Source organism: Sander vitreus, chromosome 8, assembly GCF_031162955.1.
Source record: "Sander vitreus isolate 19-12246 chromosome 8, sanVit1, whole genome shotgun sequence".
Lineage (NCBI taxonomy): Eukaryota > Metazoa > Chordata > Actinopteri > Perciformes > Percidae > Sander > Sander vitreus.
Window position 1 is genome coordinate 9,823,663 of NC_135862.1, and position 16,872 is coordinate 9,840,534.

Consider the following 16,872-nt stretch of genomic DNA (forward strand, 5'->3'; position numbering starts at 1 on the left):
ACATGTGGTAGATGATTTATGGTAAACACACACACACACACACACACACACACACACAAACAAAAGTTAAAGTAGAATTTCTTCACTTTTACTCATAAACCTAAACTTAAGAAAGTCACATCTATTTTTATCAAATGTCTTCTGAATACTCTTAAATCCACTCATTTCTAGGTTAAGATTGACTTTGATTATACGATACGAGGAAAATATGCCATAACGTTGTTGAATATCTTGATAGTGATATTACCTGCAATAAATAATCAGATATTAAAGTGTCGTTGGTTCTGCTGCTTTCAGGTATTCTGCTAAAATACAACCAAAGAAAATAATTTCCAACTTTGTTTAATTGAACAAATTGTACTTTTCGCGATGTGTTTCTTGTGCCATGTTGATATTGCGATGACGATAAAATAAACAATACATATATATATTGCAGCTCTAATTTAGATCAAGGCCACCCAATTTGGGTCCCGTAGGCCAAGTTCTGGCCGTGATCTCTTTGTTTTGGCCCACCATGCTTATTCTCCTCTTATTTTGAAAGTGCTGTAACACCCTCAACTGTGATCCACACTCCATCCCAGTTGGTGGCGGTAAAGTACCAAATCGTTGTTTACCAACCGACAATAAACCTGAAGGAAGGAAGGAATGAAGGAGTAGTAGTAGAGCACCGACAGGAGTTATATGCTCAGTTGCGCGGTAGAAAACCGTTTCCATTTCAAACTGTTTATCCATACGACCAGTGAGATCTGTTCACCGAGTTCCCGCACTACAAACTCCCGGACCGCTTCACATCGACTCCTCAGCTGCTTCAGGTAACACGCCATTCGTCCAGAAAACCCAGCAGAAACCTGGACTGGATTCACGGACTGGAGGACTGACTGGCTCATTCCGTAAGTGCACAACAAACTTATTTATTTTACTTGAAGGTTTCTTTTATTTTGGTTGCATGTAATAACTGAATTAAACATCGTTTACATTTGTAAACGGAAGAGTTTATTAATTTCCTTTGTGGACAGTTTAATTTCCAACCGATTCTTAAGCGACCGCTTTGCTTCAAATACCAGACGTGCATATATGATACAGGATACTTTGTCAACTAAAAAATGTGGGGTTTCATAACAAAAGACCATATATTGTGTAGATATTAACAGTATGCAGCTTTAAGACTAATTTGATTAAACGGGTGAGTTATAAAAACAATTACCCCCAGTTATAAAGGGGGGAATTAGCTATAGAGACCCAACCTGTTCTTTGTACCGGGCTGTAAACGTGTTTATTTATTCTGTAAAGTTCAGATTTTTTGAACATAGGAGTCTCTGGGGAATGACCCGCCTCAAATGGCCACACAAAGAACTGCAGTTCAGCCGCAGAGCTGCTGCTTCAATAACACACACGACAAACGTCATTTTAGCATCTTACTGAGATATTACTCACTACTGACTAGGGATGTCACGAGAATCGATACTTGCGATACCTTCCGGTTCTAAAATGACAAAACACCAACGATGCCCATTTTTTTGAAGCACCGTAGGCACCGTTAGCGGCGATGCCAGTGTTAGCAGCATCAGTGCTGCGCCCCTTCCGGAACTGATGGGGGCAGTATACGCTTCAGAGTGTTCCAGTCGATACATTCAGAAGAAGGAGGTCACGAACAAGTGGCCGAAGTCACGCCCTTCTACTTCCGGTACATATCTTTTGAAAAAAAATGTGAACGAGAGTCAACGGAGATAGATTCTACCCGACCTAAAAAACAGCATGTTCACTGCAAACTCACGGTCCTCTTTCCGATTTACAGCCCCCCTCTCTTGGCTTCAAATAACTCACCGTTGTCGGCTACGGCCGCTGAACAGGCTATACTTTGTAAACAGCCGTGGCCGCTTGTCTGCTCTTCCGGTAACGTTAGCAGGGTCCACGTGGCAGCGTTTAGCCAGGACCCGTTGGAATCACTTTACTGGCTGCGTCTCAATTGTTTTTTACTGGCTGCGTCTCAATTGTTTTTGCGAGTAACCAACTCGGGTACTCTAGCTACAGTCATGTGAAAAAATTAGGACACCCACGCTAAAGTTGACTAAAAGGAGGAATGAAAAATATCTTTTGGAAATTGATCTTAATGCCTTAATTAAAATGAGGAAAAATCCAACCTTTAAGGACACCAATTATCTTTGTGAATGAATAATGTATCATAATTAAATAAATGTTCTTCCTTAAAATACAGGGGGCATAAGTCAGTACACCCCTATGTTAGATTCCCAGAGAGGCAGGCAGGCTTTTATTTTGAAAGGCCAGTTATTTCATGGATCCAGGACACTATGATCCTGATAAAGTTCCCTTGGCCTTTGGAATTAAAATAGCCCCCCCACATCATCACATACCCTTCACCATACCTAGAGATTGGCATGGGGTACTTTCCATAAGATCATCTCTCAATGCAAATCAAACCAGCTATTAGGCTAGCTGAAATAAAACCATGTTAATCTCTAGGTATGGTGAAGGGGATGTGATGATGTGGGGGGGCTATTTTAATTTAGTTAGTTGGAGGCTTTAAGCATATTGTTGGGTATTCGTAGGTGTACAGATCCAATTATTGGCAAATTATCAAGATGTTTTATCAATATTAATAAAGTTATGAATATGGTTATTCATAACTTTATCAAATCATCAATCAAAACGGGGCACCACCCTGGAATTTCAGGGGCCAATAACCAAACTGTGAAATAGTCTCATTAGGTGGTATTCCCTTTTAAATACAGATCTTAACTTGGTTAATCTCCGATATTCTTTAAAAGGAACAAAAGAAAGGGTGAATTTGAACACTGACCTGTGTTCAACCAGCAATTATTACAATAAGTACACAAATAATCACAGACAACTGCTAATTAAAGTATAGTAGAATGTATTAACTTCAAAATGATCAATGGCCAATCAATAATCCTTTGATCAATTAAAACCAATATACGTTTCTTTTCGAGTACAACAAAACAAAGCACAAACAAACCAGCATGTGATGAGACGCTCTTTGTGTGTGTGTGTGTGTGTGTGTGTGTGTGTGTGTGTGTGTGTGTGTGTGTGTGTGTGTGTGTGAGAGCGTGCGAGGAGGAGGGGGGGTGACGAAACCCAGGGGTTGCTTGGTCACGCCCAGATTAGCCGTTAACTCTTTGAAGCTAGGCTATGTGTTAGCTGCACAAAAGCTATTTAACCTCAAGAGGGCGGTAGTGGGCTGCGTTGCAAGACAACGTGATTAAGCTGGCCCGTTAGCTCTCCCACACACTAAACTACTTCGCTATGTGCTAGCTGTGTAGCTATTCGACGCACGTGACTCGCTGTTGGCCTAGGGTGACCAGACGTCCCCGGTTTCCGGGGACAGTCCCCGGTTTTGGTGACCTGTCCCCGGCTGGAGCTGTCCCTGGAAATGTCCCCGGTTTTCACAAGGGGGTAAGCTTCTCCTCGGACCGCGTAGCTCCTATGGTGCTATTTTGATGCTACCAAGCAATCACCTGACGTTAGCATCCCATTGACTGCCATTCATTCTGACGTCACTTTGACAGAGAATAACTTTACATCTGAAGCGTTTAAAGACTCTATTTGTCCGTTGTTTATTTCTAAAGAAACATGACAATGTATAAAAGGCCTTTACCTTGTACCTCACGTTATGGCTCCGTAGCAGACGTTTTTGTAAAAATAGGCTAACGATTGTGTCATAACCACGTGAAGTACCATATAGTACAGGAGAAGCTCGCAGGCAGTTTCGACTTACATTAGCTGTTTAAGTTTAATTACTAATCAGACAGCAAACAGGAGCATACACTCCTGCATAGGAAAAAACACGGTCAGGGTTGTTTGCATTTCTTTAAACCATCACAATCTTATTTGGGGGCTAATCTCCAGTTGCAAAGACGGTGAACTTGTTTTGGTGGAACATTTGCACCCCGCTGAAGAAAACGCAACATACAATATTAAATGAAGTTAACTGTTGACACAATACAGTAACATGAGTTATTTAAATTAGCTGATACATGGTTAAACCTCATTAGCTCTTACCAGTGTATCTCCTTGTGTACTTCGTCCACAGTTCAGTTCGTCCCTGTTAAGGGTAGATGTAGATGAGTAGTCGTGAGCAGGTGTAAACACTCAGGATGAGTCGGAGATGAGGTTGAAACGATGGGATTTTTATTAATTGTTTTCCCAATCAAGGCCACGGAGGCAAGAATAATAATAGAAATATTAACAAAATTAAGGAAAGCAACAAAATATATACTTTCAAGAAAATAAAGTAAAATTGACTTGAGAGTCAAAAATAGTCACATTATCCAAACTTTTAGACAAGTCACGACTCTGAGGGTATCCAACAGACTTACGTCCCTCCAGTCTCCGCTAACATCTCCCTTGCAACAGACACTGCCAGTCTATATAAGCCTGAAGCCCGCCCCTCAAATTGGAACATACCAACACCACAGTATAAGACAGGGGTGGCTCAGGTGAGTAGACAAATAAAGCTTAATACAGCCAAAATGCATATAGCTATAAAGCTAAACATTTACAGAATATCATTTATTTGATTCACAGAAACATTTCACAAAGCCACAAGATACCTTGACTGTTAATAAAATAATTACATTCAAAATTACGGTTCACTTCCTGTTACCCCGGAAGTCCTAACCTCATTTAAACCTGAGGATTGCGGCAAACTTTCCTTTATACAACAAAGAGAGCACACGCTGGTAAGACAAATATCTGTTACCCTCAATTAGCGTTTAAACTCAATAAACAGACACGAGATAACAAAGACATAAGTGTTGCGTGATTATTAGGCTATAACTGAACATGTTTGTGAAATAAACTGTATGGTTTTAAACAACAGAAAATGATGTATTAGTGGATGTAGCTATAGCATTTAAATCACCGCAGTATTAGATGTTAAATATGTGCGCAAGAAAGCTATGGGATTACTGTGGGGAATTTGATGAATGAATGGCTATGATTAACGGAACATCTGAAACCAGTATGATAAGTAAGAGAGCATATTGACACGCTAATAAAACATATACCGGCAACATTTACACTCCTTCTTTGAGAGAAAAACTAGGTAGTGCATGGCTACCGTGACGGCAGCCATGCACCCCGTCACAGTCCCAGTTAGAGAAAATTCCGTAAACATATTCTTTGTAAATCTTTAAAACTATTGTCTGAAAGAAACAAACAGGCCTGTCTTGTTGCACGATCCAAATTTTATTCAAAACTTGACACTTTCAGCGTGCAACGTTAGCTTGCTAGCTCAGAGGCTCCGGTTGCTATTTCTCGAAATGACCGGAGTTTAGAACGTAAGCACAAAGAAAGCAGAAGGTGAGGGACATCAGGCGGCACCGGAACTATCCTGTAAATGAGCCGTCGTTGATCCAGACTAACTTTGCTAACGGCAGTAACAGGAAGTTTAATGATCCGCCTGGGAACAGATCATTTCAGGCTCTAGCAGCCATCCGTTACGTTAAGTCTCCGTTACCTGTTTGCAGAAAGTCTCCCACTGCCAAAATTCTCCCCCCTTCGCATTTAGCTGTCTTTACAGTTACATTTAGCTGACACACACACACACACACACACACACACACACACACACACACACACACACACACACACACACACACATTCCAGATCAGAGGAGGATCTCTGCTGTCCGGTCTGTCATGATGTCTTTAGAAATCCTGTTCTTCTGTCATATAGCCACAGCTTCTGTAGATTTCATTTATTTATTTATTTATCTCGAACAATCAACAATGTTGCAAGACATAAAAACATAAAATAAAACACAAACAATCAGAATCTAACAACAAAAAACAAAATAAAAATATAAAAGATTAGTTTGAGAAGGAGCAGGCGGAAGCAAATAGCTTATTTGGTCCTGCCCCTTATTTCACAAAATCATATTATACAATAGATATGCAAATACAGCATACAATCTTTCGGTCTAACAATAACATATAACAATACAATAATATACAAAATACCTTTAAATTACAAATTCCAATCCTATGTTTCAGTTTATTCTTTGCTGTATTGATCAAGTAATGATGTCTTTAATCTATTTTTGAACTCAATGATATTATGGCTCTGCAGAGATGGTGGAGACAGAAACAAGCTCGAGAGTGTCCAGTCTGTAAGACGACATCTTCAAAATCAAATCCACCTTGTAACCTGGTGTTGAAGAACCTGTGTGAGGCCTTCTTACTGGAGAGAGATCAGAGAGCTTCAGAGGCTCTCTGCAGTCTGCACTCTGAGAAACTCAAACTCTTCTGTCTGGACCATCAGCAGCCAGTGTGTCTCATCTGTCTGCATTCAGAAATACACTCCAACCACAGAATCAGACCCGTCGATGAAGCTGCACGACAACACAGGAAGGAGCTTCAGGAAACTCTGGAGCCCTTAAAGGAGAAGTTAAAGGGTTTTAGAACAAGTTAAAGTGAAGTTTGATCAGACAGCAAAACACATAAAGCTCCAGGCCCGACGCACAGAGACGCAGATTAAGGAGAAGTTTAAGAAGCTTCACCAGTTTCTAGAAGAGGAAGAGGAGGCCAGGATGGCTGCACTGGGGAGGAAGAGGAGCAGAAGAGTCAGAGGATGAAGGAGAAGATGGAGGCTCTGAGCAGAGAGATAGCAGCTCTTTCAGACACAGTCAGAGCCACAGAGGAGGAGCTGAGAGCTGAAGATGTCTCATTCCTGATCAACTACAAGGCTGCAGTGGAAAGAGTCCAGCAGCGCCCCCTGCTGGATGATCCACAGCTGCTCTCAGGAGCTCTGATAGACGAGGCCAAACACCTGGGCAACTGTTTTTAAAGTTGCTAAGCCAATATTAAGCAAAATAGTAATAATAACAATGATGGCAATACAATATCAAATATCAATAATAAAAAATAATCAAAAAAACATAAATATACAAATCATAACTCTAAGAATGAATGTATTATTTAAGGGTAAGATCAACAGATAAGTCTTGGGACCCCTCGAAGGATCCAAAACGATCACATGAACGCAGAACACTAGGCAACTCATATCAGAATGCACGCATATTTTAAGAGGACTGTCTGCAGGGAATGTGTCTGACCAATCACGGTGGGTCTGGGCCGCCTGGGCCAATTTTTTGTCCCAGTCCAGCCCTGCTGTTCAGAAACCAACTAACTTTATTTTTAATTCTTTTTCTTTTTTTAAGGATTATTTTTTGGGGCATTTTTAGGCCTTTATTTAACAGGACAGCTGAAGACATGAAAGGGGAGAGAGAGGGGGGAATGACATGCAGCAAAGGGCCGCAGGTTGGAGTCGAACCTGGGCCTGCTGCGTCGAGAAGTAAACCTCTACATATGGGCACCCGCTACCGGGCACCCGGGTACCAACTGAGCTATCTGGGCGCCCTACATCTATCTGATGTAATAAAGAAAAGATGATCCTGTCTGTAAAAGGGTTACATTCAGTTTCCATGAGTTGAATTCTGCTGTTAGCCATTTAGTCAAAAGATTTAAACAAAGTTTTAAAACCCTTTTGACTGAATGACACCCCGCGCAGGAACTCGAGTGAAGATAATGACCTCTTCTGAAGAGTACGTCATGTTTTTTTAATCCTTAATCTAAGAGAATTTACTGTAATGTATGTTCTCTTCCCTATTCATCTGGGACACAGTGAGTGTGAATAAATCGTTGTTCTTCATCCCCAGTTGGTAGCACTTATAATTGAAGCTTTTGGTTTTGATTACAATTGTGCATACACTAAGTAGTTTTGGTGTCTAAACATAACCAAACTGGGACCGTTTCACGTTAACGTCGTGTTTAAAACCGCGACCGGGACCTTCTCTGGTTTAGATATGAGGAGAGAAAACGCTCCTGTGGGTCAGATTAGAGGGGGGGGGGGAACAAATGACAGATATCGTATGGTTTGGAGGACTTGTTGGTGTGTGTGTGTGTGTGTGTGTGTATATGAATCATAGACTGTATAAAATAGGTATAAATATAACCCTGGCCTTTTTGCACTCTCTCCCCTTTGGGATACTGTTAAAAGTACACACACACACACACACACACACACACACACACACACACACACACACACACACACACACACACACACACATTCCAGATCAGAGGAGGATCTCTGCTGTCCGGTCTGTCATGATGTCTTTAGAAATCCTGTTCTTCTGTCATATAGCCACAGCTTCTGTAGATTTCATTTATTTATCTCGAACAATCAACAATGTTGCAAGACATAAAAACATAAAATAAAACACAAACAATCAGAATCTAACAACAAAAAAACAAAATAAAAATATAAAAGATTAGTTTGAGAAGGAGCAGGCGGAAGCAAATAGCTTATTTGGCCCCTTATTTCACAAAATCATATTATACAATAGATATGCAAATACAGCATACAATCTTTCGGTCTAACAATAACATATAACAATACAATAATATACAAAATACCTTTAAATTACAAATTCCAATCCTATGTTTCAGTTTATTCTTTGCTGTATTGATCAAGTAATGATGTCTTTAATCTATTTTTGAACTCAATGATATTATGGCTCTGCAGAGATGGTGGAGACAGAAACAAGCTCGAGAGTGTCCAGTCTGTAAGACGACATCTTCAAAATCAAATCCACCTTGTAACCTGGTGTTGAAGAACCTGTGTGAGGCCTTCTTACTGGAGAGAGATCAGAGAGCTTCAGAGGCTCTCTGCAGTCTGCACTCTGAGAAACTCAAACTCTTCTGTCTGGACCATCAGCAGCCAGTGTGTCTCATCTGTCTGCATTCAGAAATACACTCCAACCACAGAATCAGACCCGTCGATGAAGCTGCACGACAACACAGGAAGGAGCTTCAGGAAACTCTGGAGCCCTTAAAGGAGAAGTTAAAGGTTTTTGAACAAGTTAAAGTGAAGTTTGATCAGACAGCAAAACACATAAAGCTCCAGGCCCGACGCACAGAGACGCAGATTAAGGAGAAGTTTAAGAAGCTTCACCAGTTTCTAGAAGAGGAAGAGGAGGCCAGGATGGCTGCACTGGGGAGGAAGAGGAGCAGAAGAGTCAGAGGATGAAGGAGAAGATGGAGGCTCTGAGCAGAGAGATAGCAGCTCTTTCAGACACAGTCAGAGCCACAGAGGAGCAGCTGAGAGCTGAAGACGTCTCATTCCTGATCAACTACAAGGCTGCAGTGGAAAGAGTCCAGCAGCGCCCCCTGCTGGATGATCCACAGCTGCTCTCAGGAGCTCTGATAGACGAGGCCAAACACCTGGGCAACTGTTTTTAAAGTTGCTAAGCCAATATTAAGCAAAATAGTAATAATAACAATGATGGCAATACAATATCAAATATCAATAATAAAAAAATAATCAAAAAAAACATAAATATACAAATCATAACTCTAAGAATGAATGTATTATTTAAGGGTAAGATCAACAGATAAGTCTTGGGACCCCTCGAAGGATCCAAAACGATCACATGAGCACAGAACACTAGGCAACTCATATCAGAATGCACGCATATTTTAAGAGGACTGTCTGCAGGGAATGTGTCTGACCAATCACGGTGGGTCTGGGCCGCCTGGGCCAATTTTTTTGTCCCAGTCCAGCCCTGCTGTTCAGAAACCAACTAACTTTATTTTTAATTCTTTTTCTTTTTTAAGGATTATTTTTTGGGGCATTTTTAGGCCTTTATTTAACAGGACAGCTGAAGACATGAAAGGGGAGAGAGAGGGGGGAATGACATGCAGCAAAGGGCCGCAGGTTGGAGTCGAACCTGGGCCTGCTGCGTCGAGAAGTAAACCTCTACATATGGGCACCCGCTACCGGGCACCCGGGTACCAACTGAGCTATCTGGGCGCCCTACATCTATCTGATGTAATAAAGAAAAGATGATCCTGTCTGTAAAAGGGTTACATTCAGTTTCCATGAGTTGAATTCTGCTGTTAGCCATTTAGTCAAAAGATTTAAACAAAGTTTTAAAACCCTTTTGACTGAATGACACCCAGCGCAGGAACTTCGAGTGAAGATAATGACCTCTTCTGAAGAGTACATCATGTTTTTTCAATCCTTAATCTAAGAGAATTTACTGTAATGTATGTTCTCTTCCCTATTCATCTGGGACACAGTGAGTGTGAATAAATCGTTGTTCTTCATCCCCAGTTGGTAGCACTTATAATTGAAGCTTTTGGTTTTGATTACAATTGTGCATACACTAAGTAGTTTTGGTGTCTAAACATAACCAAACTGGGACCGTTTCACGTTAACGTCGTGTTAAAAACCGCGACCGGGACCTTCTCTGGTTTAGATATGAGGAGAGAAAACGCTCCTGTGGGTCAGATTAGAGGGGGGGGAACAAATGACAGATATCGTATGGTTTGGAGGACTTGTTTGGGTGTGTGTGTGTGTGTGTGTGTGTGTGTGTGTATATGAATCATAGACTGTATAAAATAGGTATAAATATAACCCTGGCCTTTTTGCACTCTCTCCCCTTTGGGATACTGTTAAAAGTACACACACACACACACACACACACACACACACACACACACACACACACACACACACACACACACACACACACACACACACACACACACACACACACTCCAGATCAGAGGAGGATCTCTGCTGTCCGGTCTGTCATGATGTCTTTAGAAATCCTGTTCTTCTGTCATATAGCCACAGCTTCTGTAGATTTCATTTATTTATCTCGAACAATCAACAATGTTGCAAGACATAAAAACATAAAATAAAACACAAACAATCAGAATCTAACAACAAAAAACAAAATAAAAAATATAAAAGATTAGTTTGAGAAGGAGCAGGCGGAAGCAAATAGCTTATTTGGTCCTGCCCCTTATTTCACAAAATCATATTATACAATAGATATGCAAATACAGCATACAATCTTTCGGTCTAACAATAACATATAACAATACAATAATATACAAAAATACCTTTAAATTACAAATTCCAATCCTATGTTTCAGTTTATTCTTTTCTGTATTGATCAAGTAATGACGGAACTCAATGATATTATGGCTCTGCAGAGATGGTGGAGACAGAAACAAGCTCGAGAGTGTCCAGTCTGTAAGACGACATCTTCAAAATCAAATCCACCTTGTAACCTGGTGTTGAAGAACCTGTGTGAGGCCTTCTTACTGGAGAGAGATCGAGAGCTTCAGAGGCTCTCTGCAGTCTGCACTCTGAGAAACTCAAACTCTTCTGTCTGGACCATCAGCAGCCAGTGTGTGTCATCTGTCTGCATTCAGAAATACACTCCAACCACAGATTCAGACCCATCGATGAAGCTGCACGACAACACAGGAAGGAGCTTCAGGAAACTCTGGAGCCCTTAAAGGAGAAGTTAAAGGGTTTAGAACAAGTTAAAGTGAAGTTTGATCAAACAGCAGAACACATAAAGCTCCAGGCCCGACGCACAGAGACGCAGATTAAGGAGAAGTTTAAGAAGCTTCACCAGTTTCTAGAAGAGGAAGAGGAGGCCAGGATGGCTGCACTGGGGAGGAAGAGGAGCAGAAGAGTCAGAGGATGAAGGAGAAGATGGAGGCTCTGAGCAGAGAGATAGCAGCTCTTTCAGACACAGTCAGAGCCACAGAGGAGCAGCTGAGAGCTGAAGACGTCTCATTCCTGATCAACTACAAGGCTGCAGTGGAAAGAGTCCAGCAGCGCCCCCTGCTGGATGATCCACAGCTGCTCTTAGGAGCTCTGATAGACGAGGCCAAACACCTGGGCAACTGTTTTTTAAAGTTGCTAAGCCAATATTAAGCAAAATAGTAATAATAACAATGATGGCAATACAATATCAAATATCAATAATAAAAAAATAATCAAAAAAAACATAAATATACAAATCATAACTCTAAGAATGAATGTATTATTTAAGGGTAAGATCAACAGATAAGTCTTTGGAACCCCTCTAAGGATCCAAAAGCGATCACATGAACGCAGAACACTAGGCAACTCATATCAGAATGCACGCATATTTTAAGAGGACTGTCTGCAGGGAATGTGTCTGACCAATCACGGTGGGTCTGGGCCGCCTGGGCCAATTTTTTTGTCCCAGTCCAGCCCTGCTGTTCAGAAACCAACTAACTTTATTTTTAATTCTTTTTCTTTTTTTAAGGATTATTTTTTGGGGCATTTTTAGGCCTTTATTTAACAGGACAGCTGAAGACATGAAAGGGGAGAATGACATGCAGCAAAGGGCCGCAGGTTGGAGTCGAAACCTGGGCCTGCTGCGTCGAGAAGTAAACCTCTACATATGGGCACCCGCTACCGGGCACCCGGGTACCAACTGAGCTATCTGGGCGCCCTACATCTATCTGATGTAATAAAGAAAAGATGATCCTGTCTGTAAAAGGGTTACATTCAGTTTCCATGAGTTGAATTCTGCTGTTAGCCATTTAGTCAAAAGATTTAAACAAAGTTTTAAAACCCTTTTGACTGAATGACACCCCAGCGCAGGAACTCGAGTGAAGATAATGACCTCTTCTGAAGAGTACATCATGTTTTTTTCAATCCTTAATCTAAGAGAATTTACTGTAATGTATGTTCTCTTCCCTATTCATCTGGGACACAGTGAGTGTGAATAAATCGTTGTTCTTCATCCCCAGTTGGTAGCACTTATAATTGAAGCTTTTGGTTTTGATTACAATTGTGCATACACTAAGTAGTTTTGGTGTCTAAACATAACCAAACTGGGACCGTTTCACGTTAACGTCGTGTTTAAAACCGCGACCGGGACCTTCTCTGGTTTAGATATGAGGAGAGAAAACGCTCCTGTGGGTCAGATTAGAGGGGGGGGGGGAACAAATGACAGATATCGTATGGTTTGGAGGACTTGTTGGGTGTGTGTGTGTGTGTGTGTGTGTATATGAATCATAGACTGTATAAAATAGGTATAAATATAACCCTGGCCTTTTTGCACTCTCTCCCCTTTGGGATACTGTTAAAAGTACACACACACACACACACACACACACACACACACACACACACACACACACACACACACACACACAGGGATAAATGTTTATGGATTATCACAGATTTTGACCTGGGATGACTACCAATGCTATAAAATTGGATAAAACACCCAAAATTCAATGAAAGTATTATTAATTTTACCTGTGAAGAGCATTGTATGGAATCATCCATGTTTTTTTTAGCCAATTTGGTTGGAAGAAACCCATAAATCTTTTTTTTTTATTTTTTACTTTATTTAAAAAAAGTAGTTTACAGAAGTTCAGTCATTGCAATACGTAAACAAATAAAATACAAAAATATATACATATAATATAAAAGTAAAAATGAAAATAATAGTCTAAATAGAAGGAAATAAAGATACAAAGGGGAATTTCAAATATCGTTAATAATGTAGACAGCAGGAGCACTTAAACAAAGAGATCAGAGTAGACATCAGATATTAATATAGCTTTCTTATTGGATACCAACTTAAGAGACTCAAAGTACATGTCTAATTCAACCTGGAATAGTTTGAAGCACGGTGTTGATCTGGAAAATCTTTCCTTATGAATATGGAACTTACCTAATAAAATAAAGAGATTTACAATATTACATAACTTTCTATCTTTACATTCAAAATAAGTAATAATATGTTTCCCTTCAAGTGTGATTGTATGTTTTGTTACAGCAAGTGCTGCTCATAATATCCATACCGTTTATATAAAGAGTAAAATTAAAACCAGTAACTTCATTTAGTTTTTTATAACTTTTCATTAGTTCTAATATGCCATTAGGTATAGATTTGAAAACTGAATTATATTCTTTGAACATTATTGGGAATGCCTTCTCTCTGAGAAAAGATTCATAATTAAGTAACTGAACATCTTTTACGAAGATAATATCTCTATTGATCCATTTTTGCAAATAGAGTGACTTGTTCCCCCTAGTGATGCATTGATTATTCCATAAGGTAGACTTGTGTGGAGAAAAGTTGTGAGAATGACACAGCTTCCAGGCCAAAAGAGCTTGTTGATAAAATAGGGATAGTTTTAACGGTAATCTTGTAATACTGTAGTTACATTTCGATACAAATGTAAGACCTCCTACACTATTAAAAATGTTATTGGGGATAAAGTACCATAAAGACTCTGGTGCTCGCAAACATTCCTTCAACCATTCCACCTTAAAGGTGTAATTCAAGTCCGAAAAGTCCAGAAGTTCAAATCCACCTTCATCCTTACAACCAGAGAGCACCGCTTTTTTTTTTAAATGGTGGTGTCTGTTTTTCCATACAATATTCGTAAATATGGAATTTATATCTTTACATGTTGAATCATGGACATTGAGAGAGAGGGAAGGGTAGACAAATCTTGAAATCCCTTCTGCTTTAGTCAAAAGAATCCTTCCTAGAATAGAAATGTCTCTTTGAAGCCATAAATTCAGTATTGTTTTAGTCTTCTTCAATTTAGACGAAAAATGAAGTTGTTGACGTTCCTTGTGGTCCTTGCAGATATGAATACCTAAATATTTGACACATTTCTTAACAGGTATATTAAACATGTTTTCCTCTTCAGTCTGATACAAACATAAAATTTCATATTTAGATTTGTTAAGTGTTAAACCCGAAGCAGCTGAAAATTGGTCAATTAGGGATATAGCATATTCAATCTGATGTTTGTCACTTAAAAAGAGAGCCGTATCATCCGCTAGTTGAGTAACTCTAATTTCCTTACCAAAAATAGACAAACCTTTAATAATATGATTATGTTGAATATGTAATGACAGTAATTCAACCACCAGCAGGAACAAGAATGGTGAAATAGGGCAGCCCTGGCGAACTGATCTCAGTACAGGAAATCTTTTTGTGGTGTTTGGATATAATATCACAGAAGTATCAATATTTTTATAAAACATTTCAACTGTAGATGTTGTCCGAAATCAAAAATTTGAAGTGCTTTTAGTAAAAAATAGTGTTGTACCGTATCAAATGCTTTATAAAAATCAAGAAATACTATCAGCTTTGATGTTATGTTATCAGAATAGTCCAGCAGGTTGAGAACAAGTCTTATATTAGAGCTAATGTGACGGTTAGACATAAAACCTGTTTGTGTTTCACTTATTATCTCATGAAGACCTCTTTTTAATCGTTTAGCAAAAATTAATGATACAATTTTGTAGTCGATATTTAAGAGCGTAATAGGTCTCCAATTTTCTATCAATAAGTGATCTTTATCAGGTTTAGGGAGAAGACATATTAAACCTTGCTTCATACTTGTGGACATTTCCTTTTTTAAAGTGCATTCTTTGAATAAATCAAATAGAGGATTTTCAATAGTTTCCCAAAAATGCAAATACAATTCGACTGAAAGGCCATCATTACCTGGAGATTTCCCTTTTCATTGAGCTAACAGCCTCTGAGATTTCCGTTTTAGTAATGGGACGTTCGCATTCACGTTTTAAATTGTTCAGATATAGTTGGTGTAAATGCTTTAACTGACTCGATAAATCGATCACATTCATCAAACTGAATATTTGACATATATATATTACTATAAAATGTACCAACATATCTTGAAATGTCTAAAGAATTAGAGGTGATGTTCATGATCATTAATTTTAAGAGTAGTTGAATTATTTCTCTTACGATTTCGCTTCAATAAAGAAAGAAGAAGTGACTCAAATTTCTTTCCCCTTGTTCCAACCATTTTGCTCGAGACCTTACAAATGCCCCTTCAGCCATTTCAATATACATATTATCTATTTCCTCTTTTACTTTTTTCAACGTTATTTCTTCTTCCTCTGAAAGATTATCCTTAGTCATTAAAACATTTCAATTTATCCATAATATTGATTTCTTTACTTGAAATATTTCCCATTTTTGTATGTGATTCCCTTTCGTTATTACCAAATATGCTTTTGGCTGTTTTTTTGACTGAATCACAAAACTCATCATCTTTTAATAAATTATTATTTAGTTTCCAATAACCACGTATATTTTGTTGTTTTGTTCCTACTAAGTGGATTGAAATTCATTTATGATCAGAAAGTGGGGCATAGCTATGTAATGATTCTGACACAAATTGCAGACAAGAGGGAGATATAAGCCATAGATCAGTTCTAGACTGTAAGGACCTACTGACGTTGCTCCATGTAAATTCCTTAATGTCAGGGTTTAAAAAAACGCCAAATATCAATAACTGCCAGTTGTTGACAAATATATGCAGTACTTTTGAATCTTGAATGTGGAATTAATCTTAGAGGTACTCTATCTACAAGATCATCTGGAGCATCGTTATAATCGCCTCCAATAATCAAGTGTGCATCCTTATATTTGTTTTTAAAGGCTTCAAGTTTCATACAGAGTTGTAAAAACATATTTTTTGCTAGAGCTGTATTGTTATAGTTATATAAATTGCAAACTATAAAGAAGGAATTGTCTAATTTGAAAACCAAGATTATCCATATGCCCTCATTGGAGATCATTGATTCAACTATAGCGCCTTTAACATTGTTAAGGAGAATGGCGACACCTGCTGATTGTTGAGAGGCATGACAGAAATAACATTTATCACCCCACTGAGCACTCCAAAATTTCACATCACTGTCCACGGAATGAGTCTCTTGTAAAAATATCAAATCAGCATTATTTCGTCTACTGAACAAAAAAATTGATTTCCTTTTGGTGCTGTCACGTATACCCCTGACATTAAAAGATATTATTTTTAAGGAACTAAAAGGGAAGTCTGTCATAATGAAGGAAAACAGAGAAAAAATCTGAACTGGATGTCTGTTAAGGTTATAGGAACTAGTTAAAGAAAAGATACTCTGAGATAGGGAATATCAGAGATTAACTCACCGTCAAGTGGGAAGCTCTGAACATGAGTACCTCAA